The following is a 27,203-nucleotide window of genomic DNA, read 5'->3' on the forward strand; positions in this document are numbered from 1 at the left end:
CTCTTCCTCTCTTTACAGTATATTCACCTTCCTCTTCCCCTCTATACAGTATATTCACCTTCCTCTTCCTCTCTATACAGTATATTCACCTTCCTCTTCCTCTCTATACAGTATATTCACCTTCCTCTTCCCATCTCTACAGTATATTCACCTTCCTCTTCCTCTCTATACAGTATATTAACCTTCCTCTTCCTCTCTATACAGTATATTCACCCTCCTCTTCCTCTCTATACAGTATATTCAGCTTCCTCTTCCTCTCTATACAGTATATTCACCTTCCTCTTCCTCTCTATACAGTATATTCACCTTCCTCTTCCTCTCTATACAGTATATTCACCTTCCTCTTCCTCTCTATACAGTATATTCACCTTCCTCTTCCTCTCTCAACAGTATATTCACCTTCCTCTTCCTCTCTATACAGTATATTCACCTTCCTCTTCCTCTCTATACAGTATATTCACCTTCCTCTTCCTCTCTATACAGTATATTCACCTTCCTCTTCCTCTCTATACAGTATATTCACCTTCCTCTTCCTCTCTATACAGTATATTCACCTTCCTCTTCCTCTATACAGTATATTCACTGTCCCTTCCTCTTCCTCTCTATACAGTATATTCACCTTCCTCTTCCTCTCTATACAGTATATTCACCTTCCTCTTCCTCTCTCTACAGTATATTCACCTTCCTCTTCCTCTCTATAGAGTATATTCACCTTCCTCTTCCTCTCTTTACAGTATATTCACCTTCCTCTTCCTCTCTATACAGTATATTCACTGTCCCTTCCTCTTCCTCTCTATACAGTATATTCACCTTCCTCTCCCTCTCTATACAGTATATTCACCTTCGTCTTCCTCTCTATACAGTATATTCACCTTCCTCTTCCTCTCTATACAGTATATTCACCTTCCTCTTCCTCTCTATACAGTATATTCACCTTCCTCTTCCTCTCTATACAGTATATTAACCTTCCTCTTCTTCTCTATACAGTATATTCACCTTCCTCTTCCCCTCTATACAGTATATTCACCTTCCTCTTCCTCTCTATACAGTATATTCACCTTCCTCTTCCTCTCTATACAGTATATTCACCTTCCTCTTCCTCTCTATACAGTATATTCACCTTCCTCTTCCTCTCTATACAGTATATTCACCTTCCTCTTCCCCTCTATACAGTATATTCACCTTCCTCTTCCTCTCTATAGAGTATATTCACCTTCCTCTCCCTCTCTATACAGTATATTAACCTTCCTCTTCCTCTCTATACAGTATATTCACCTTCCTCTTCCTCTCTATACAGTATATTCACCTTCCTCTTCCTCTCTATACAGTATATTCACCTTCCTCTTCCTCTCTACAGTATATTCCTCTTCCTCTTCCTCTCTATACAGTATATTCACCTTCCTCTTCCTCTCTATACAGTATATTCACCTTCCTCTTCCTCTCTATACAGTATATTCACCTTCCTCTTCCTTTCTATACAGTATATTCACCTTCCTCTTCCTCTCTATACAGTATATTCACCTTCCTCTTCCTCTCTATACAGTTTATTCACCTTCCTCTTCCTCTCTATACAGTATATTCACCTTCCTCTTCCTCTCTACAGTATATTCACCTTCCTCTACCTCTCTACAGTATATTCACCTTCCTCTTCCTCTCTCTACAGTATATTCACCTTCCTCTTTCTCTCTATACAGTATATTCACCTTCCTCTTCCTCTCTCTACAGTATATTCACCTTCCTCTTCCTCTCTATACTGTATATTCACCTTCCTCTTCCTCTCTCTACAGTATATTCACCTTCCTCTTCCTCTCTACAGTATATTCACCTTCCTCTTCCTCTCGATACAGTATATTCACCTTCCTCTTCCTCTCTCTACAGTATATTCACCTTCCTCTTCCTCTCTATACAGTATATTCACCTTCCTCTCCCTCTCTATACAGTATATTCACCTTCCTCTTCCTCTCTATACAGTATATTAACCTTCCTCTCCCTCTCTATACAGTATATTCACCTTCCTCTTCCTCTACAGTATATTCACCTTCCTCTTCCTCTCTTTACAGTATATTCACCTTCCTCTTCCTCTCTATACAGTATATTCACCTTCCTCTTCCTCTCTATACAGTATATCCACCTTCCTCTTCCTCTATACAGTATATTCACCTTCCTCTTCCTCTCTATACAGTATATTCACCTTCCTCTTCCTCTCTTTACAGTATATTCACCTTCCTCTTCCCCTCTATACAGTATATTCACCTTCCTCTTCCTCTCTATACAGTATATTCACCTTCCTCTTCCTCTCTATACAGTATATTCACCTTCCTCTTCCTCTCTATACAGTATATTCACCTTCCTCTTCCTCTCTATACAGTATATTCACCTTCCTCTTCCTCTCTCAACAGTATATTCACCTTCCTCTTCCTCTCTATACAGTATATCTACCTTCCTCTTCCTCTCTATACAGTATATTCACCTTCCTCTTCCTCTCTATACAGTATATTCACCTTCCTCTTCCTCTCTTTACAGTATATTCACCTTCCTCTTCCCCTCTATACAGTATATTCACCTTCCTCTTCCTCTCTATACAGTATATTCACCTTCCTCTTCCTCTCTATACAGTATATTCACCTTCCTCTTCCCATCTCTACAGTATATTCACCTTCCTCTTCCTCTCTATACAGTATATTAACCTTCCTCTTCCTCTCTATACAGTATATTCACCCTCCTCTTCCTCTCTATACAGTATATTCAGCTTCCTCTTCCTCTCTATACAGTATATTCACCTTCCTCTTCCTCTCTATACAGTATATTCACCTTCCTCTTCCTCTCTATACAGTATATTCACCTTCCTCTTCCTCTCTATACAGTATATTCACCTTCCTCTTCCTCTCTCAACAGTATATTCACCTTCCTCTTCCTCTCTATACAGTATATTCACCTTCCTCTTCCTCTCTATACAGTATATTCACCTTCCTCTTCCTCTCTATACAGTATATTCACCTTCCTCTTCCTCTCTATACAGTATATTCACCTTCCTCTTCCTCTCTATACAGTATATTCACCTTCCTCTTCCTCTATACAGTATATTCACTGTCCCTTCCTCTTCCTCTCTATACAGTATATTCACCTTCCTCTTCCTCTCTATACAGTATATTCACCTTCCTCTTCCTCTCTCTACAGTATATTCACCTTCCTCTTCCTCTCTATAGAGTATATTCACCTTCCTCTTCCTCTCTTTACAGTATATTCACCTTCCTCTTCCTCTCTATACAGTATATTCACTGTCCCTTCCTCTTCCTCTCTATACAGTATATTCACCTTCCTCTCCCTCTCTATACAGTATATTCACCTTCGTCTTCCTCTCTATACAGTATATTCACCTTCCTCTTCCTCTCTATACAGTATATTCACCTTCCTCTTCCTCTCTATACAGTATATTCACCTTCCTCTTCCTCTCTATACAGTATATTAACCTTCCTCTTCTTCTCTATACAGTATATTCACCTTCCTCTTCCCCTCTATACAGTATATTCACCTTCCTCTTCCTCTCTATACAGTATATTCACCTTCCTCTTCCTCTCTATACAGTATATTCACCTTCCTCTTCCTCTCTATACAGTATATTCACCTTCCTCTTCCTCTCTATACAGTATATTCACCTTCCTCTTCCCCTCTATACAGTATATTCACCTTCCTCTTCCTCTCTATAGAGTATATTCACCTTCCTCTCCCTCTCTATACAGTATATTAACCTTCCTCTTCCTCTCTATACAGTATATTCACCTTCCTCTTCCTCTCTATACAGTATATTCACCTTCCTCTTCCTCTCTATACAGTATATTCACCTTCCTCTTCCTCTCTACAGTATATTCCTCTTCCTCTTCCTCTCTATACAGTATATTCACCTTCCTCTTCCTCTCTATACAGTATATTCACCTTCCTCTTCCTCTCTATACAGTATATTCACCTTCCTCTTCCTTTCTATACAGTATATTCACCTTCCTCTTCCTCTCTATACAGTATATTCACCTTCCTCTTCCTCTCTATACAGTTTATTCACCTTCCTCTTCCTCTCTATACAGTATATTCACCTTCCTCTTCCTCTCTACAGTATATTCACCTTCCTCTACCTCTCTACAGTATATTCACCTTCCTCTTCCTCTCTCTACAGTATATTCACCTTCCTCTTTCTCTCTATACAGTATATTCACCTTCCTCTTCCTCTCTCTACAGTATATTCACCTTCCTCTTCCTCTCTATACTGTATATTCACCTTCCTCTTCCTCTCTCTACAGTATATTCACCTTCCTCTTCCTCTCTACAGTATATTCACCTTCCTCTTCCTCTCGATACAGTATATTCACCTTCCTCTTCCTCTCTCTACAGTATATTCACCTTCCTCTTCCTCTCTATACAGTATATTCACCTTCCGCTCCCTCTCTATACAGTATATTCACCTTCCTCTTCCTCTCTATACAGTATATTAACCTTCCTCTCCCTCTCTATACAGTATATTCACCTTCCTCCTCCTCTACAGTATATTCACCTTCCTCTTCCTCTCTTTACAGTATGTTCACCTTCCTCTTCCTCTCTATACAGTATATTCACCTTCCTCTTCCTCTCTATACAGTATATCCACCTTCCTCTTCCTCTATACAGTATATTCACCTTCCTCTTCCTCTCTATACAGTATATTCACCTTCCTCTTCCTCTCTTTACAGTATATTCACCTTCCTCTTCCCCTCTATACAGTATATTCAGCTTCCTCTTCCTCTCTATACAGTATATTCACCTTCCTCTTCCTCTCTATACAGTATATTCACCTTCCTCTTCCTCTCTATACAGTATATTCACCTTCCTCTTCCTCTCTATACAGTATATTCACCTTCCTCTTCCTCTCTCAACAGTATATTCACCTTCCTCTTCCTCTCTATACAGTATATTCACCTTCCTCTTCCTCTCTATACAGTATATTCACCTTCCTCTTCCTCTATACAGTATATTCACTGTCCCTTCCTCTTCCTCTCTATACAGTATATTCACCTTCCTCTTCCTCTCTATACAGTATATTCACCTTCCTCTTCCTCTCTCTACAGTATATTCACCTTCCTCTTCCTCTCTATAGAGTATATTCACCTTCCTCTTCCTCTCTTTACAGTATATTCACCTTCCTCTTCCTCTCTATACAGTATATTCACTGTCCCTTCCTCTTCCTCTCTATACAGTATATTCACCTTCCTTTCCCTCTCTATACAGTATATTCACCTTCGTCTTCCTCTCTATACAGTATATTCACCTTCCTCTTCCTCTCTATACAGTATATTCACCTTCCTCTTCCTCTATACAGTATATTCACTGTCCCTTCCTCTTCCTCTCTATAGAGTATATTCACCTTCCTCTTCCTCTCTTTACAGTATATTCACCTTCCTCTTCCTCTCTATACAGTATATTCACCTTCCTCTTCCTCTCTATACAGTATATCCACCTTCCTCTTCCTCTCTATACAGTATATTCACCTTCCTCTTCCTCTCTATACAGTATATTCACCTTCCTCTTCCTCTCTTTACAGTATATTCACCTTCCTCTTCCCCTCTATACAGTATATTCACCTTCCTCTTCCTCTCTATACAGTATATTCACCTTCCTCTTCCTCTCTATACAGTATATTCACCTTCCTCTTCCCTCTCTACAGTATATTCACCTTCCTCTTCCTCTCTATACAGTATATTAACCTTCCTCTTCCTCTCTATACAGTATATTCACCTTCCTCTTCCTCTCTATACAGTATATTCACCTTCCTCTTCCTCTCTATACAGTATATTCACCTTCCTCTTCCTCTCTATACAGTATATTCACCTTCCTCTTCCTCTCTATACAGTATATTCACCTTCCTCTTCCTCTCTATACAGTATATTCACCTTCCTCTTCCTCTCTCAACAGTATATTCACCTTCCTCTTCCTCTCTATACAGTATATTCACCTTCCTCTTCCTCTCTATACAGTATATTCACCTTCCTCTTCCTCTATACAGTATATTCACTGTCCCTTCCTCTTCCTCTCTATACAGTATATTCACCTTCCTCTTCCTCTCTATACAGTATATTCACCTTCCTCTTCCTCTCTCTACAGTATATTCACCTTCCTCTTCCTCTCTATAGAGTATATTCACCTTCCTCTTCCTCTCTTTACAGTATATTCACCTTCCTCTTCCTCTCTATACAGTATATTCACTGTCCCTTCCTCTTCCTCTCTATACAGTATATTCACCTTCCTCTCCCTCTCTATACAGTATATTCACCTTCGTCTTCCTCTCTATACAGTATATTCACCTTCCTCTTCCTCTCTATACAGTATATTCACCTTCCTCTTCCTCTCTATACAGTATATTCACCTTCCTCTTCCTCTCTATACAGTATATTAACCTTCCTCTTCTTCTCTATACAGTATATTCACCTTCCTCTTCCCCTCTATACAGTATATTCACCTTCCTCTTCCTCTCTATACAGTATATTCACCTTCCTCTTCCTCTCTATACAGTATATTCACCTTCCTCTTCCTCTCTATACAGTATATTCACCTTCCTCTTCCTCTCTATACAGTATATTCACCTTCCTCTTCCCCTCTATACAGTATATTCACCTTCCTCTTCCTCTCTATAGAGTATATTCACCTTCCTCTCCCTCTCTATACAGTATATTAACCTTCCTCTTCCTCTCTATACAGTATATTCACCTTCCTCTTCCTCTCTATACAGTATATTCACCTTCCTCTTCCTCTCTATACAGTATATTCACCTTCCTCTTCCTCTCTACAGTATATTCCTCTTCCTCTTCCTCTCTATACAGTATATTCACCTTCCTCTTCCTCTCTATACAGTATATTCACCTTCCTCTTCCTCTCTATACAGTATATTCACCTTCCTCTTCCTTTCTATACAGTATATTCACCTTCCTCTTCCTCTCTATACAGTATATTCACCTTCCTCTTCCTCTCTATACAGTTTATTCACCTTCCTCTTCCTCTCTATACAGTATATTCACCTTCCTCTTCCTCTCTACAGTATATTCACCTTCCTCTACCTCTCTACAGTATATTCACCTTCCTCTTCCTCTCTCTACAGTATATTCACCTTCCTCTTTCTCTCTATACAGTATATTCACCTTCCTCTTCCTCTCTCTACAGTATATTCACCTTCCTCTTCCTCTCTATACTGTATATTCACCTTCCTCTTCCTCTCTCTACAGTATATTCACCTTCCTCTTCCTCTCTACAGTATATTCACCTTCCTCTTCCTCTCGATACAGTATATTCACCTTCCTCTTCCTCTCTCTACAGTATATTCACCTTCCTCTTCCTCTCTATACAGTATATTCACCTTCCTCTTCCTCTCTATACAGTATATTCACCTTCCTCTTCCTCTCTATACAGTATATTCACCTTCCTCTCCCTCTCTATACAGTATATTCACCTTCCTCTTCCTCTACAGTATATTCACCTTCCTCTTCCTCTCTTTACAGTATATTCACCTTCCTCTTCCTCTCTATACAGTATATTCACCTTCCTCTTCCTCTCTATACAGTATATTCACCTTCCTCTTCCTCTCTATACAGTATATTCACCTTCCTCTTCCTCTCTATACAGTATATTCACCTTCCTCTTCCCATCTCTACAGTATATTCACTGTCCCTTCCTCTTCCTCTCTATACAGTATATTCACCTTCCTCTTCCTCTCTATACAGTATATTCACCTTCCTCTTCCTCTCTATACAGTATATTCACCTTCCTCTTCCTCTCTATACAGTATATTCACCTTCCTCTTCCTCTCTCAACAGTATATTCACCTTCCTCTTCCTCTCTATACAGTATATTCACCTTCCTCTTCCTCTCTATACAGTATATTCACCTTCCTCTTCCTCTATACAGTATATTCACTGTCCCTTCCTCTTCCTCTCTATACAGTATATTCACCTTCCTCTTCCTCTCTATACAGTATATTCACCTTCCTCTTCCTCTCTCTACAGTATATTCACCTTCCTCTTCCTCTCTATAGAGTATATTCACCTTCCTCTTCCTCTCTTTACAGTATATTCACCTTCCTCTTCCTCTCTATACAGTATATTCACTGTCCCTTCCTCTTCCTCTCTATACAGTATATTCACCTTCCTCTCCCTCTCTATACAGTATATTCACCTTCGTCTTCCTCTCTATACAGTATATTCACCTTCCTCTTCCTCTCTATACAGTATATTCACCTTCCTCTTCCTCTCTATACAGTATATTCACCTTCCTCTTCCTCTCTATACAGTATATTCACCTTCCTCTTCCTCTCTATACAGTATATTCACCTTCCTCTTCCCCTCTATACAGTATATTCACCTTCCTCTTCCTCTCTATACAGTATATTCACCTTCCTCTTCCTCTCTATACAGTATATTCACCTTCCTCTTCCTCTCTATACAGTATATTCACCTTCCTCTTCCTCTCTATACAGTATATTCACCTTCCTCTTCCTCTCTATACAGTATATTCACCTTCCTCTTCCTCTCTATACAGTATATTCACCTTCCTCTTCCTCTCTCTACAGTATATTCACCTTCCTCTTCCTCTCTCTACAGTATATTCACCTTCCTCTTCCTCTCTTACAGTATATTCACCTTCCTCTTCCTCTCTCTACAGTATATTCACCTTCCTCTTCCTCTCTATACAGTATATTCACCTTCCTCTTCCTCTCTATACAGTATATTCACCTTCCTCTTCCTCTCTATACAGTATATTCACCTTCCTCTTCCTCTCTCTACAGTATATTCACCTTCCTCTTCCTCTCTTACAGTATATTCACCTTCCTCTTCCTCTCTATACAGTATATTCACCTTCCTCTTCCTCTCTATACAGTATATTCACCTTCCTCTTCCTCTCTATACAGTATATTCACCTTCCTCTTCCTCTCTATACAGTATATTCACCTTCCTCTTCCTCTCTATACAGTATATTCACCTTCCTCTTCCTCTCTATACAGTATATTCACCTTCCTCTTCCTCTCTCTACAGTATATTCACCTTCCTCTTCCTCTCATACAGTATATTCACCTTCCTCTTCCTCTCTCTACAGTATATTCACCTTCCTCTTCCTCTCTATACAGTATATTCACCTTCCTCTTCCTCTCTCTACAGTATATTCACCTTCCTCTTCCTCTCTATACAGTATATTCACCTTCCTCTTCCTCTCTATACAGTATATTCACCTTCCTCTTCCTCTCTATACAGTATATTCACCTTCCTCTTCCTCTCGATACAGTATATTCACCTTCCTCTCCCTCTCTATACAGTATATTCACCTTCCTCTTCCTCTACAGTATATTCACCTTCCTCTTCCTCTCTATACAGTATATTCACCTTCCTCTTCCTCTCTATACAGTATATTCACCTTCCTCTTCCTCTCTATACAGTATATTCACCTTCCTCTTCCTCTCTATACAGTATATTCACCTTCCTCTTCCTCTCTATACAGTATATTCACCTTCCTCTTCCTCTCTATACAGTATATTCACTGTCCCTTCCTCTTCCTCTCTATACAGTATATTCACCTTCCTCTTCCTCTCTATACAGTATATTCACCTTCCTCTTCCTCTCTATACAGTATATTCACCTTCCTCTTCCTCTCTATACAGTATATTCACCTTCCTCTTCCTCTCTCAACAGTATATTCACCTTCCTCTTCCTCTCTATACAGTATATTCACCTTCCTCTTCCTCTCTATACAGTATATTCACCTTCCTCTTCCTCTCATACAGTATATTCACTGCCTTCCTCTTCCTCTCTATACAGTATATTCACCTTCCTCTTCCTCTCTATACAGTATATTCACCTTCCTCTTCCTCTCTCTACAGTATATTCACCTTCCTCTTCCTCTCTATACAGTATATTCACCTTCCTCTTCCTCTCTATACAGTATATTCACCTTCCTCTTCCTCTCTATACAGTATATTCACTGCCTTCCTCTTCCTCTCTATACAGTATATTCACCTTCCTCTTCCTCTCTATACAGTATATTCACCTTCCTCTTCCTCTCTATACAGTATATTCACCTTCCTCTTCCTCTCTATACAGTATATTCACCTTCCTCTTCCTCTCTATACAGTATATTCACCTTCCTCTTCCTCTCTATACAGTATATTCACCTTCCTCTTCCTCTCTATACAGTATATTCACCTTCCTCTTCCTCTCTATACAGTATATTCACCTTCCTCTTCCTCTCTATACAGTATATTCACCTTCCTCTTCCTCTCTATACAGTATATTCACCTTCCTCTTCCTCTCTATACAGTATATTCACCTTCCTCTTCCTCTCTATACAGTATATTCACCTTCCTCTTCCTCTCTATACAGTATATTCACCTTCCTCTTCCTCTCTATACAGTATATTCACCTTCCTCTTCCTCTCTCTACAGTATATTCACCTTCCTCTTCCTCTCTCTACAGTATATTCACCTTCCTCTACCTCTCTACAGTATATTCACCTTCCTCTTCCTCTCTCTACAGTATATTCACCTTCCTCTTCCTCTCTATACAGTATATTCACCTTCCTCTTCCTCTCTCTACAGTATATTCACCTTCCTCTTCCTCTCTATACAGTATATTCACCTTCCTCTTCCTCTCTCTACAGTATATTCACCTTCCTCTTCCTCTCTACAGTATATTCACCTTCCTCTTCCTCTCTATACAGTATATTCACCTTCCTCTTCCTCTCTATACAGTATATTCACCTTCCTCTTCCTCTCTATACAGTATATTCACCTTCCTCTTCCTCTCTATACAGTATATTCATCTTCCTCTTCCTCTCTATACAGTATATTCACCTTCCTCTTCCTCTCTCTACAGTATATTCACCTTCCTCTTCCTCTCTCTACAGTATATTCACCTTCCTCTACCTCTCTACAGTATATTCACCTTCCTCTTCCTCTCTCTACAGTATATTCACCTTCCTCTTTCTCTCTATACAGTATATTCACCTTCCTCTTCCTCTCTCTACAGTATATTCACCTTCCTCTTCCTCTCTATACTGTATATTCACCTTCCTCTTCCTCTCTCTACAGTATATTCACCTTCCTCTTCCTCTCTACAGTATATTCACCTTCCTCTTCCTCTCGATACAGTATATTCACCTTCCTCTTCCTCTCTCTACAGTATATTCACCTTCCTCTTCCTCTCTATACAGTATATTCACCTTCCTCTTCCTCTCTATACAGTATATTCACCTTCCTCTTCCTCTCTATACAGTATATTCACCTTCCTCTTCCTCTCTATACAGTATATTAACCTTCCTCTCCCTCTCTATACAGTATATTCACCTTCCTCTTCCTCTACAGTATATTCACCTTCCTCTTCCTCTCTTTACAGTATATTCACCTTCCTCTTCCTCTCTATACAGTATATTCACCTTCCTCTTCCTCTCTATACAGTATATCCACCTTCCTCTTCCTCTCTATACAGTATATTCACCTTCCTCTTCCTCTCTATACAGTATATTCACCTTCCTCTTCCTCTCTTTACAGTATATTCACCTTCCTCTTCCCCTCTATACAGTATATTCACCTTCCTCTTCCTCTCTATACAGTATATTCACCTTCCTCTTCCTCTCTATACAGTATATTCACCTTCCTCTTCCCATCTCTACAGTATATTCACCTTCCTCTTCCTCTCTATACAGTATATTCACCTTCCTCTTCCTCTCTATACAGTATATTCACCTTCCTCTTCCTCTCTATACAGTATATTCAGCTTCCTCTTCCTCTCTATACAGTATATTCACCTTCCTCTTCCTCTCTATACAGTATATTCACCTTCCTCTTCCTCTCTATACAGTATATTCACCTTCCTCTTCCTCTCTATACAGTATATTCACCTTCCTCTTCCTCTCTCAACAGTATATTCACCTTCCTCTTCCTCTCTATACAGTATATTCACCTTCCTCTTCCTCTCTATACAGTATATTCACCTTCCTCTTCCTCTATACAGTATATTCACTGTCCCTTCCTCTTCCTCTCTATACAGTATATTCACCTTCCTCTTCCTCTCTATACAGTATATTCACCTTCCTCTTCCTCTCTCTACAGTATATTCACCTTCCTCTTCCTCTCTATACAGTATATTCACCTTCCTCTTCCTCTCTTTACAGTATATTCACCTTCCTCTTCCTCTCTATACAGTATATTCACTGTCCCTTCCTCTTCCTCTCTATACAGTATATTCACCTTCCTCTTCCTCTCTATACAGTATATTCACCTTCCTCTTCCTCTCTATACAGTATATTCACCTTCCTCTTCCTCTCTATACAGTATATTCACCTTCCTCTTCCCTCTATACAGTATATTCACCTTCCTCTTCCTCTCTATAGAGTATATTCACCTTCCTCTTCCTCTCTTTACAGTATATTCACCTTCCTCTTCCTCTCTATACAGTATATTCACCTTCCTCTTCCTCTCTATACAGTATATTCACCTTCCTCTTCCTCTCTATACAGTATATTCACCTTCCTCTTCCTCTCTATACAGTATATTCACCTTCCTCTTCCTCTCTATACAGTATATTCACCTTCCTCTTCCTCTCTATACAGTATATTCACCTTCCTCTTCCTCTCTATACAGTATATTCACCTTCCTCTTCCTCTCTATACAGTATATTCACCTTCCTCTTCCCTCTCTACAGTATATTCACCTTCCTCTTCCTCTCTATACAGTATATTAACCTTCCTCTTCCTCTCTATACAGTATATTCACCTTCCTCTTCCTCTCTATACAGTATATTCACCTTCCTCTTCCTCTCTATACAGTATATTCACCTTCCTCTTCCTCTCTATACAGTATATTCACCTTCCTCTTCCTCTCTATACAGTATATTCACCTTCCTCTTCCTCTCTATACAGTATATTCACCTTCCTCTTCCTCTCTCATACAGTATATTCACCTTCCTCTTCCTCTCTATACAGTATATTCACCTTCCTCTTCCTCTCTATACAGTATATTCACCTTCCTCTTCCTCTATACAGTATATTCACTCCCTTCCTCTTCCTCTCTATACAGTATATTCACCTTCCTCTTCCTCTCTATACAGTATATTCACCTTCCTCTTCCTCTCTCTACAGTATATTCACCTTCCTCTTCCTCTCTATACAGTATATTCACCTTCCTCTTCCTCTCTATACAGTATATTCACCTTCCTCTTCCTCTCTATACAGTATATTCACTGTCCCTTCCTCTTCCTCTCTATACAGTATATTCACCTTCCTCTTCCTCTCTATACAGTATATTCACCTTCCTCTTCCTCTCTATACAGTATATTCACCTTCCTCTTCCTCTCTATACAGTATATTCACCTTCCTCTTCCTCTCTATACAGTATATTCACCTTCCTCTTCCTCTCTATACAGTATATTCACCTTCCTCTTCCTCTCTATACAGTATATTCACCTTCCTCTTCCCCTCTATACAGTATATTCACCTTCCTCTTCCTCTCTATACAGTATATTCACCTTCCTCTTCCTCTCTATACAGTATATTCACCTTCCTCTTCCTCTCTATACAGTATATTCACCTTCCTCTTCCTCTCTATACAGTATATTCACCTTCCTCTTCCTCTCTATACAGTATATTCACCTTCCTCTTCCTCTCTATACAGTATATTCACCTTCCTCTCCCTCTCTATACAGTATATTAACCTTCCTCTTCCTCTCTATACAGTATATTCACCTTCCTCTTCCTCTCTATACAGTATATTCACCTTCCTCTTCCTCTCTATACAGTATATTCACCTTCCTCTTCCTCTCTACAGTATATTCCTCTTCCTCTTCCTCTCTATACAGTATATTCACCTTCCTCTTCCTCTCTATACAGTATATTCACCTTCCTCTTCCTCTCTATACAGTATATTCACCTTCCTCTTCCTCTCTATACAGTATATTCACCTTCCTCTTCCTCTCTATACAGTATATTCACCTTCCTCTTCCTCTCTATACAGTATATTCACCTTCCTCTTCCTCTCTATACAGTATATTCACCTTCCTCTTCCTCTCTACAGTATATTCACCTTCCTCTACCTCTCTACAGTATATTCACCTTCCTCTTCCTCTCTCTACAGTATATTCACCTTCCTCTTTCTCTCTATACAGTATATTCACCTTCCTCTTCCTCTCTCTACAGTATATTCACCTTCCTCTTCCTCTCTATACTGTATATTCACCTTCCTCTTCCTCTCTCTACAGTATATTCACCTTCCTCTTCCTCTCTACAGTATATTCACCTTCCTCTTCCTCTCGATACAGTATATTCACCTTCCTCTTCCTCTCTCTACAGTATATTCACCTTCCTCTTCCTCTCTATACAGTATATTCACCTTCCTCTTCCTCTCTATACAGTATATTCACCTTCCTCTTCCTCTCTATACAGTATATTAACCTTCCTCTCCCTCTCTATACAGTATATTCACCTTCCTCTTCCTCTACAGTATATTCACCTTCCTCTTCCTCTCTTTACAGTATATTCACCTTCCTCTTCCTCTCTATACAGTATATTCACCTTCCTCTTCCTCTCTATACAGTATATCCACCTTCCTCTTCCTCTCTATACAGTATATTCACTGTCCCTTCCTCTTCCTCTCTATACAGTATATTCACCTTCCTCTCCCTCTCTATACAGTATATTCACCTTCGTCTTCCTCTCTATACAGTATATTCACCTTCCTCTTCCTCTCTATACAGTATATTCACCTTCCTCTTCCTCTATACAGTATATTCACTGTCCCTTCCTCTTCCTCTCTATAGAGTATATTCACCTTCCTCTTCCTCTCTTTACAGTATATTCACCTTCCTCTTCCTCTCTATACAGTATATTCACCTTCCTCTTCCTCTCTATACAGTATATCCACCTTCCTCTTCCTCTCTATACAGTATATTCACCTTCCTCTTCCTCTCTATACAGTATATTCACCTTCCTCTTCCTCTCTTTACAGTATATTCACCTTCCTCTTCCCCTCTATACAGTATATTCACCTTCCTCTTCCTCTCTATACAGTATATTCACCTTCCTCTTCCTCTCTATACAGTATATTCACCTTCCTCTTCCCATCTCTACAGTATATTCACCTTCCTCTTCCTCTCTATACAGTATATTAACCTTCCTCTTCCTCTCTATACAGTATATTCACCCTCCTCTTCCTCTCTATACAGTATATTCAGCTTCCTCTTCCTCTCTATACAGTATATTCACCTTCCTCTTCCTCTCTATACAGTATATTCACCTTCCTCTTCCTCTCTATACAGTATATTCACCTTCCTCTTCCTCTCTATACAGTATATTCACCTTCCTCTTCCTCTCTCAACAGTATATTCACCTTCCTCTTCCTCTCTATACAGTATATTCACCTTCCTCTTCCTCTCTATACAGTATATTCACCTTCCTCTTCCTCTATACAGTATATTCACTGTCCCTTCCTCTTCCTCTCTATACAGTATATTCACCTTCCTCTTCCTCTCTATACAGTATATTCACCTTCCTCTTCCTCTCTCTACAGTATATTCACCTTCCTCTTCCTCTCTATAGAGTATATTCACCTTCCTCTTCCTCTCTTTACAGTATATTCACCTTCCTCTTCCTCTCTATACAGTATATTCACTGTCCCTTCCTCTTCCTCTCTATACAGTATATTCACCTTCCTCTCCCTCTCTATACAGTATATTCACCTTCGTCTTCCTCTCTATACAGTATATTCACCTTCCTCTTCCTCTCTATACAGTATATTCACCTTCCTCTTCCTCTCTATACAGTATATTCACCTTCCTCTTCCTCTCTATACAGTATATTAACCTTCCTCTTCTTCTCTATACAGTATATTCACCTTCCTCTTCCCCTCTATACAGTATATTCACCTTCCTCTTCCTCTCTATACAGTATATTCACCTTCCTCTTCCTCTCTATACAGTATATTCACCTTCCTCTTCCTCTCTATACAGTATATTCACCTTCCTCTTCCTCTCTATACAGTATATTCACCTTCCTCTTCCTCTCTATACAGTATATTCACCTTCCTCTTCCCTCTATACAGTATATTCACCTTCCTCTTCCTCTCTATAGAGTATATTCACCTTCCTCTCCCTCTCTATACAGTATATTAACCTTCCTCTTCCTCTCTATACAGTATATTCACCTTCCTCTTCCTCTCTATACAGTATATTCACCTTCCTCTTCCTCTCTATACAGTATATTCACCTTCCTCTTCCTCTCTACAGTATATTCCTCTTCCTCTTCCTCTCTATACAGTATATTCACCTTCCTCTTCCTCTCTATACAGTATATTCGCCTTCCTCTTCCTCTCTATACAGTATATTCACCTTCCTCTTCCTTTCTATACGGTATATTCACCTTCCTCTTCCTCTCTATACAGTATATTCACCTTCCTCTTCCTCTCTATACAGTTTATTCACCTTCCTCTTCCTCTCTATACAGTATATTCACCTTCCTCTTCCTCTCTACAGTATATTCACCTTCCTCTACCTCTCTACAGTATATTCACCTTCCTCTTCCTCTCTCTACAGTATATTCACCTTCCTCTTTCTCTCTATACAGTATATTCACCTTCCTCTTCCTCTCTCTACAGTATATTCACCTTCCTCTTCCTCTCTATACTGTATATTCACCTTCCTCTTCCTCTCTCTACAGTATATTCACCTTCCTCTTCCTCTCTACAGTATATTCACCTTCCTCTTCCTCTCGATACAGTATATTCACCTTCCTCTTCCTCTCTCTACAGTATATTCACCTTCCTCTTCCACTCTATACAGTATATTCACCTTCCTCTCCCTCTCTATACAGTATATTCACCTTCCTCTTCCTCTCTATACAGTATATTAACCTTCCTCTCCCTCTCTATACAGTATATTCACCTTCCTCTTCCTCTACAGTATATTCACCTTCCTCTTCCTCTCTTTACAGTATATTCACCTTCCTCTTCCTCTCTATACAGTATATTCACCTTCCTCTTCCTCTCTATACAGTATATCCACCTTCCTCTTCCTCTCTATACAGTATATTCACTGTCCCTTCCTCTTCCTCTCTATACAGTATATTCACCTTCCTCTCCCTCTCTATACAGTATATTCACCTTCGTCTTCCTCTCTATACAGTATATTCACCTTCCTCTTCCTCTCTATACAGTATATTCACCTTCCTCTTCCTCTATACAGTATATTCACTGTCCCTTCCTCTTCCTCTCTATAGAGTATATTCACCTTCCTCTTCCTCTCTTTACAGTATATTCACCTTCCTCTTCCTCTCTATACAGTATATTCACCTTCCTCTTCCTCTCTATACAGTATATCCACCTTCCTCTTCCTCTCTATACAGTATATTCACCTTCCTCTTCCTCTCTATACAGTATATTCACCTTCCTCTTCCTCTCTTTACAGTATATTCACCTTCCTCTTCCCCTCTATACAGTATATTCACCTTCCTCTTCCTCTCTATACAGTATATTCACCTTCCTCTTCCTCTCTATACAGTATATTCACCTTCCTCTTCCCATCTCTACAGTATATTCACCTTCCTCTTCCTCTCTATACAGTATATTAACCTTCCTCTTCCTCTCTATACAGTATATTCACCCTCCTCTTCCTCTCTATACAGTATATTCAGCTTCCTCTTCCTCTCTATACAGTATATTCACCTTCCTCTTCCTCTCTATACAGTATATTCACCTTCCTCTTCCTCTCTATACAGTATATTCACCTTCCTCTTCCTCTCTATACAGTATATTCACCTTCCTCTTCCTCTCTCAACAGTATATTCACCTTCCTCTTCCTCTCTATACAGTATATTCACCTTCCTCTTCCTCTCTATACAGTATATTCACCTTCCTCTTCCTCTATACAGTATATTCACTGTCCCTTCCTCTTCCTCTCTATACAGTATATTCACCTTCCTCTTCCTCTCTATACAGTATATTCACCTTCCTCTTCCTCTCTCTACAGTATATTCACCTTCCTCTTCCTCTCTATAGAGTATACTCACCTTCCTCTTCCTCTCTTTACAGTATATTCACCTTCCTCTTCCTCTCTATACAGTATATTCACTGTCCCTTCCTCTTCCTCTCTATACAGTATATTCACCTTCCTCTCCCTCTCTATACAGTATATTCACCTTCGTCTTCCTCTCTATACAGTATATTCACCTTCCTCTTCCTCTCTATACAGTATATTCACCTTCCTCTTCCTCTCTATACAGTATATTCACCTTCCTCTTCCTCTCTATACAGTATATTAACCTTCCTCTTCTTCTCTATACAGTATATTCACCTTCCTCTTCCCCTCTATACAGTATATTCACCTTCCTCTTCCTCTCTATACAGTATATTCACCTTCCTCTTCCTCTCTATACAGTATATTCACCTTCCTCTTCCTCTCTATACAGTATATTCACCTTCCTCTTCCTCTCTATACAGTATATTCACCTTCCTCTTCCTCTCTATACAGTATATTCACCTTCCTCTTCCTCTCTATACAGTATATTCACCTTCCTCTTCCTCTCTATACAGTATATTCACCTTCCTCTTCCTCTCTATACAGTATATTCACCTTCCTCTTCCTCTCTATACAGTATATTCACCTTCCTCTTCCTCTCTATACAGTATATTCACCTTCCTCTTCCTCTCTCTACAGTATATTCACCTTCCTCTTCCTCTCTATAGAGTATATTCACCTTCCTCTTCCTCTCTTTACAGTATATTCACCTTCCTCTTCCTCTCTATACAGTATATTCACTGTCCCTTCCTCTTCCTCTCTATACAGTATATTCACCTTCCTCTCCCTCTCTATACAGTATATTCACCTTCGTCTTCCTCTCTATACAGTATATTCACCTTCCTCTTCCTCTCTATACAGTATATTCACCTTCCTCTTCCTCTCTATACAGTATATTCACCTTCCTCTTCCTCTCTATACAGTATATTAACCTTCCTCTTCTTCTCTATACAGTATATTCACCTTCCTCTTCCCCTCTATACAGTATATTCACCTTCCTCTTCCTCTCTATACAGTATATTCACCTTCCTCTTCCTCTCTATACAGTATATTCACCTTCCTCTTCCTCTCTATACAGTATATTCACCTTCCTCTTCCTCTCTATACAGTATATTCACCTTCCTCTTCCCCTCTATACAGTATATTCACCTTCCTCTTCCTCTCTATAGAGTATATTCACCTTCCTCTCCCTCTCTATACAGTATATTAACCTTCCTCTTCCTCTCTATACAGTATATTCACCTTCCTCTTCCTCTCTATACAGTATATTCACCTTCCTCTTCCTCTCTATACAGTATATTCACCTTCCTCTTCCTCTCTACAGTATATTCCTCTTCCTCTTCCTCTCTATACAGTATATTCACCTTCCTCTTCCTCTCTATACAGTATATTCGCCTTCCTCTTCCTCTCTATACAGTATATTCACCTTCCTCTTCCTTTCTATACGGTATATTCACCTTCCTCTTCCTCTCTATACAGTATATTCACCTTCCTCTTCCTCTCTATACAGTTTATTCACCTTCCTCTTCCTCTCTATACAGTATATTCACCTTCCTCTTCCTCTCTACAGTATATTCACCTTCCTCTACCTCTCTACAGTATATTCACCTTCCTCTTCCTCTCTCTACAGTATATTCACCTTCCTCTTTCTCTCTATACAGTATATTCACCTTCCTCTTCCTCTCTCTACAGTATATTCACCTTCCTCTTCCTCTCTATACTGTATATTCACCTTCCTCTTCCTCTCTCTACAGTATATTCACCTTCCTCTTCCTCTCTACAGTATATTCACCTTCCTCTTCCTCTCGATACAGTATATTCACCTTCCTCTTCCTCTCTCTACAGTATATTCACCTTCCTCTTCCACTCTATACAGTATATTCACCTTCCTCTCCCTCTCTATACAGTATATTCACCTTCCTCTTCCTCTCTATACAGTATATTAACCTTCCTCTCCCTCTCTATACAGTATATTCACCTTCCTCTTCCTCTACAGTATATTCACCTTCCTCTTCCTCTCTTTACAGTATATTCACCTTCCTCTTCCTCTCTATACAGTATATTCACCTTCCTCTTCCTCTCTATACAGTATATCCACCTTCCTCTTCCTCTCTATACAGTATATTCACTGTCCCTTCCTCTTCCTCTCTATACAGTATATTCACCTTCCTCTCCCTCTCTATACAGTATATTCACCTTCGTCTTCCTCTCTATACAGTATATTCACCTTCCTCTTCCTCTCTATACAGTATATTCACCTTCCTCTTCCTCTATACAGTATATTCACTGTCCCTTCCTCTTCCTCTCTATAGAGTATATTCACCTTCCTCTTCCTCTCTTTACAGTATATTCACCTTCCTCTTCCTCTCTATACAGTATATTCACCTTCCTCTTCCTCTCTATACAGTATATCCACCTTCCTCTTCCTCTCTATACAGTATATTCACCTTCCTCTTCCTCTCTATACAGTATATTCACCTTCCTCTTCCTCTCTTTACAGTATATTCACCTTCCTCTTCCCCTCTATACAGTATATTCACCTTCCTCTTCCTCTCTATACAGTATATTCACCTTCCTCTTCCTCTCTATACAGTATATTCACCTTCCTCTTCCCATCTCTACAGTATATTCACCTTCCTCTTCCTCTCTATACAGTATATTAACCTTCCTCTTCCTCTCTATACAGTATATTCACCCTCCTCTTCCTCTCTATACAGTATATTCAGCTTCCTCTTCCTCTCTATACAGTATATTCACCTTCCTCTTCCTCTCTATACAGTATATTCACCTTCCTCTTCCTCTCTATACAGTATATTCACCTTCCTCTTCCTCTCTATACAGTATATTCACCTTCCTCTTCCTCTCTCAACAGTATATTCACCTTCCTCTTCCTCTCTATACAGTATATTCACCTTCCTCTTCCTCTCTATACAGTATATTCACCTTCCTCTTCCTCTATACAGTATATTCACTGTCCCTTCCTCTTCCTCTCTATACAGTATATTCACCTTCCTCTTCCTCTCTATACAGTATATTCACCTTCCTCTTCCTCTCTCTACAGTATATTCACCTTCCTCTTCCTCTCTATAGAGTATACTCACCTTCCTCTTCCTCTCTTTACAGTATATTCACCTTCCTCTTCCTCTCTATACAGTATATTCACTGTCCCTTCCTCTTCCTCTCTATACAGTATATTCACCTTCCTCTCCCTCTCTATACAGTATATTCACCTTCGTCTTCCTCTCTATACAGTATATTCACCTTCCTCTTCCTCTCTATACAGTATATTCACCTTCCTCTTCCTCTCTATACAGTATATTCACCTTCCTCTTCCTCTCTATACAGTATATTAACCTTCCTCTTCTTCTCTATACAGTATATTCACCTTCCTCTTCCCCTCTATACAGTATATTCACCTTCCTCTTCCTCTCTATACAGTATATTCACCTTCCTCTTCCTCTCTATACAGTATATTCACCTTCCTCTTCCTCTCTATACAGTATATTCACCTTCCTCTTCCTCTCTATACAGTATATTCACCTTCCTCTTCCCCTCTATACAGTATATTCACCTTCCTCTTCCTCTCTATAGAGTATATTCACCTTCCTCTCCCTCTCTATACAGTATATTAACCTTCCTCTTCCTCTCTATACAGTATATTCACCTTCCTCTTCCTCTCTATACAGTATATTCACCTTCCTCTTCCTCTCTATACAGTATATTCACCTTCCTCTTCCTCTCTACAGTATATTCCTCTTCCTCTTCCTCTCTATACAGTATATTCACCTTCCTCTTCCTCTCTATACAGTATATTCGCCTTCCTCTTCCTCTCTATACAGTATATTCACCTTCCTCTTCCTTTCTATACGGTATATTCACCTTCCTCTTCCTCTCTATACAGTATATTCACCTTCCTCTTCCTCTCTATACAGTTTATTCACCTTCCTCTTCCTCTCTATACAGTATATTCACCTTCCTCTTCCTCTCTACAGTATATTCACCTTCCTCTACCTCTCTACAGTATATTCACCTTCCTCTTCCTCTCTCTACAGTATATTCACCTTCCTCTTTCTCTCTATACAGTATATTCACCTTCCTCTTCCTCTCTCTACAGTATATTCACCTTCCTCTTCCTCTCTATACTGTATATTCACCTTCCTCTTCCTCTCTCTACAGTATATTCACCTTCCTCTTCCTCTCTACAGTATATTCACCTTCCTCTTCCTCTCGATACAGTATATTCACCTTCCTCTTCCTCTCTCTACAGTATATTCACCTTCCTCTTCCACTCTATACAGTATATTCACCTTCCTCTCCCTCTCTATACAGTATATTCACCTTCCTCTTCCTCTCTATACAGTATATTAACCTTCCTCTCCCTCTCTATACAGTATATTCACCTTCCTCTTCCTCTACAGTATATTCACCTTCCTCTTCCTCTCTTTACAGTATATTCACCTTCCTCTTCCTCTCTATACAGTATATTCACCTTCCTCTTCCTCTCTATACAGTATATCCACCTTCCTCTTCCTCTCTATACAGTATATTCACCTTCCTCTTCCTCTCTATACAGTATATTCACCTTCCTCTTCCTCTCTTTACAGTATATTCACCTTCCTCTTCCCCTCTATACAGTATATTCACCTTCCTCTTCCTCTCTATACAGTATATTCACCTTCCTCTTCCTCTCTATACAGTATATTCACCTTCCTCTTCCTCTCTATACAGTATATTCACCTTCCTCTTCCTCTCTATACAGTATATTCACCTTCCTCTTCCTCTCTCAACAGTATATTCACCTTCCTCTTCCTCTCTATACAGTATATTCACCTTCCTCTTCCTCTCTATACAGTATATTCACCTTCCTCTTCCTCTATACAGTATATTCACTGTCCCTTCCTCTTCCTCTCTATACAGTATATTCACCTTCCTCTTCCTCTCTATACAGTATATTCACCTTCCTCTTCCTCTCTCTACAGTATATTCACCTTCCTCTTCCTCTCTATAGAGTATATTCACCTTCCTCTTCCTCTCTTTACAGTATATTCACCTTCCTCTTCCTCTCTATACAGTATATTCACTGTCCCTTCCTCTTCCTCTCTATACAGTATATTCACCTTCCTCTCCCTCTCTATACAGTATATTCACCTTCGTCTTCCTCTCTATACAGTATATTCACCTTCCTCTTCCTCTCTATACAGTATATTCACCTTCCTCTTCCTCTCTATACAGTATATTCACCTTCCTCTTCCTCTCTATACAGTATATTAACCTTCCTCTTCTTCTCTATACAGTATATTCACCTTCCTCTTCCCCTCTATACAGTATATTCACCTTCCTCTTCCTATCTATACAGTATATTAACCTTCCTCTTCCTCTCTATACAGTATATTCACCTTCCTCTTCCTCTCTATACAGTATATTCACCTTCCTCTTCCTCTCTATACAGTATATTCACCTTCCTCTTCCTCTCTATACAGTATATTCATCTTCCTCTTCCTCTCTATACAGTATATTCACCTTCCTCTTCCTCTCTCTACAGTATATTCACTGTCCCTTCCTCTTCCTCTCTATACAGTATATTCACCTTCCTCTCCCTCTCTATACAGTATATTCACCTTCGTCTTCCTCTCTATACAGTATATTCACCTTCCTCTTCCTCTCTATACAGTATATTCACCTTCCTCTTCCTCTCTATACAGTATATTCACCTTCCTCTTCCTCTCTATACAGTATATTAACCTTCCTCTTCTTCTCTATACAGTATATTCACCTTCCTCTTCCCCTCTATACAGTATATTCACCTTCCTCTTCCTCTCTATACAGTATATTCACCTTCCTCTTCCTCTCTATACAGTATATTCACCTTCCTCTTCCTCTCTATACAGTATATTCACCTTCCTCTTCCTCTCTATACAGTATATTCACCTTCCTCTTCCCCTCTATACAGTATATTCACCTTCCTCTTCCTCTCTATAGAGTATATTCACCTTCCTCTCCCTCTCTATACAGTATATTAACCTTCCTCTTCCTCTCTATACAGTATATTCACCTTCCTCTTCCTCTCTATACAGTATATTCACCTTCCTCTTCCTCTCTATACAGTATATTCACCTTCCTCTTCCTCTCTACAGTATATTCCTCTTCCTCTTCCTCTCTATACAGTATATTCACCTTCCTCTTCCTCTCTATACAGTATATTCGCCTTCCTCTTCCTCTCTATACAGTATATTCACCTTCCTCTTCCTTTCTATACAGTATATTCACCTTCCTCTTCCTCTCTATACAGTATATTCACCTTCCTCTTCCTCTCTATACAGTTTATTCACCTTCCTCTTCCTCTCTATACAGTATATTCACCTTCCTCTTCCTCTCTACAGTATATTCACCTTCCTCTACCTCTCTACAGTATATTCACCTTCCTCTTCCTCTCTCTACAGTATATTCACCTTCCTCTTTCTCTCTATACAGTATATTCACCTTCCTCTTCCTCTCTCTACAGTATATTCACCTTCCTCTTCCTCTCTATACTGTATATTCACCTTCCTCTTCCTCTCTCTACAGTATATTCACCTTCCTCTTCCTCTCTACAGTATATTCACCTTCCTCTTCCTCTCGATACAGTATATTCACCTTCCTCTTCCTCTCTCTACAGTATATTCACCTTCCTCTTCCACTCTATACAGTATATTCACCTTCCTCTCCCTCTCTATACAGTATATTCACCTTCCTCTTCCTCTCTATACAGTATATTAACCTTCCTCTCCCTCTCTATACAGTATATTCACCTTCCTCTTCCTCTACAGTATATTCACCTTCCTCTTCCTCTCTTTACAGTATATTCACCTTCCTCTTCCTCTCTATACAGTATATTCACCTTCCTCTTCCTCTCTATACAGTATATCCACCTTCCTCTTCCTCTCTATACAGTATATTCACCTTCCTCTTCCTCTCTATACAGTATATTCACCTTCTTCTTCCTCTCTTTACAGTATATTCACCTTCCTCTTCCCCTCTATACAGTATATTCACCTTCCTCTTCCTCTCTATACAGTATATTCACCTTCCTCTTCCTCTCTATACAGTATATTCACCTTCCTCTTCCTCTCTATACAGTATATTCACCTTCCTCTTCCTCTCTATACAGTATATTCACCTTCCTCTTCCTCTCTCAACAGTATATTCACCTTCCTCTTCCTCTCTATACAGTATATTCACCTTCCTCTTCCTCTCTATACAGTATATTCACCTTCCTCTTCCTCTATACAGTATATTCACTGTCCCTTCCTCTTCCTCTCTATACAGTATATTCACCTTCCTCTTCCTCTCTATACAGTATATTCACCTTCCTCTTCCTCTCTCTACAGTATATTCACCTTCCTCTTCCTCTCTATAGAGTATATTCACCTTCCTCTTCCTCTCTTTACAGTATATTCACCTTCCTCTTCCTCTCTATACAGTATATTCACTGTCCCTTCCTCTTCCTCTCTATACAGTATATTCACCTTCCTCTTCCTCTCTATACAGTATATTCACCTTCCTCTTCCTCTCTATACAGTATATTCACCTTCCTCTTCCTCTCTATACAGTATATTAACCTTCCTCTTCTTCTCTATACAGTATATTCACCTTCCTCTTCCCCTCTATACAGTATATTCACCTTCCTCTTCCTCTCTATACAGTATATTAACCTTCCTCTTCCTCTCTATACAGTATATTCACCTTCCTCTTCCTCTCTATACAGTATATTCACCTTCCTCTTCCTCTCTATACAGTATATTCACCTTCCTCTTCCTCTCTATACAGTATATTCATCTTCCTCTTCCTCTCTATACAGTATATTCACCTTCCTCTTCCTCTCTCTACAGTATATTCACCTTCCTCTTCCTCTCTCAACAGTATATTCACCTTCTTCTTCCTCTCTCTACAGTATATTCACCTTCCTCTTCCTCTATACAGTATATTCACTGGCCCTTCCTCTTCCTCTCTATACAGTATATTCACCTTCTTCTTCCTCTCTATACAGTATATTCACCTTCCTCTTACTCTGTATACAGTATATTCACCTTCCTCTTCCTCTCTCTACAGTATATTCACCTTCCTCTTCCTCTCTCTACAGTATATTCACCTTCCTCTTCCTCTCTATACAGTATATTCACTGTCCCTTCCTCTTCCTCTCTATACAGTATATTCATATTCCACTTCCTCTCTATACAGTATATTCACCTTCCTCTTCCTCTCTCTACAGTATATTCAACTTCCTCTTCCTCTCTGTACAGTATATTCACCTTCCTCTTCCTTTCTATACAGTATATTCACCTTCCTCTTCCTCTCTCTACAGTATATTCACCTTCCTCTTCCTCTCCATACAGTATATTCACCTTCCTCTTCCTCTCCATACAGTATATTCACCTTCCTCTTCCTCTCTATACAGTATATTCACCTTCCTCTTCCTCTCTCTACAGTATATTAACCTTCCTCTTAATCTCTATACAGTATATTCACCTTCCTCTTCCTCTCTTTACAGTATATTCACCTTCCTCTTCCTCTCTATACAGTATATTCACCTTCCTCTTCCTCTCTTTACAGTATATTCACCTTCCTCTTCCTCTCTATACAGTATATTAACCTTCCTCTTCCTCTCTATACAGTATATTCACCTTCCTCTTCCTCTCTATACAGTATATTCACCTTCCTCTCCCTCTCTATACAGTATATTCACCTTCCTCTTCCTCTCTATACAGTATATTAACCTTCCTCTTCCTCTCTATACAGTATATTCACTGTCCCTTCCTCTTCCTCTCTATACAGTATATTCACCTTCCTCTTCCTCTCTATACAGTATATTCACCTTCCTCTTCCTCTCTATACAGTATATTCACCTTCCTCTTCCTCTCTCTACAGTATATTCACCTTCCTCTTCCTCTCTCAACAGTATATTCACCTTCCTCTTCCTCTCTACAGTATATTAACCTTCCTCTTCCTCTCTCTCCAGTATATCCACCTTCCTCTTCCTCTCAACAGTATATTCACCTTCCTCTTCCTCTCTACAGTATATTCACCTTCCTCTTCCTCTCTATACAGTATATTCACCTTCCTCTTCCTCTCTCTACAGTATATTCACCTTCCTCTTCCTCTCTATAC

The sequence above is a fragment of the Salvelinus fontinalis genome, chromosome 42 (genome assembly GCF_029448725.1).
Source record: "Salvelinus fontinalis isolate EN_2023a chromosome 42, ASM2944872v1, whole genome shotgun sequence".
NCBI lineage: Eukaryota > Metazoa > Chordata > Actinopteri > Salmoniformes > Salmonidae > Salvelinus > Salvelinus fontinalis.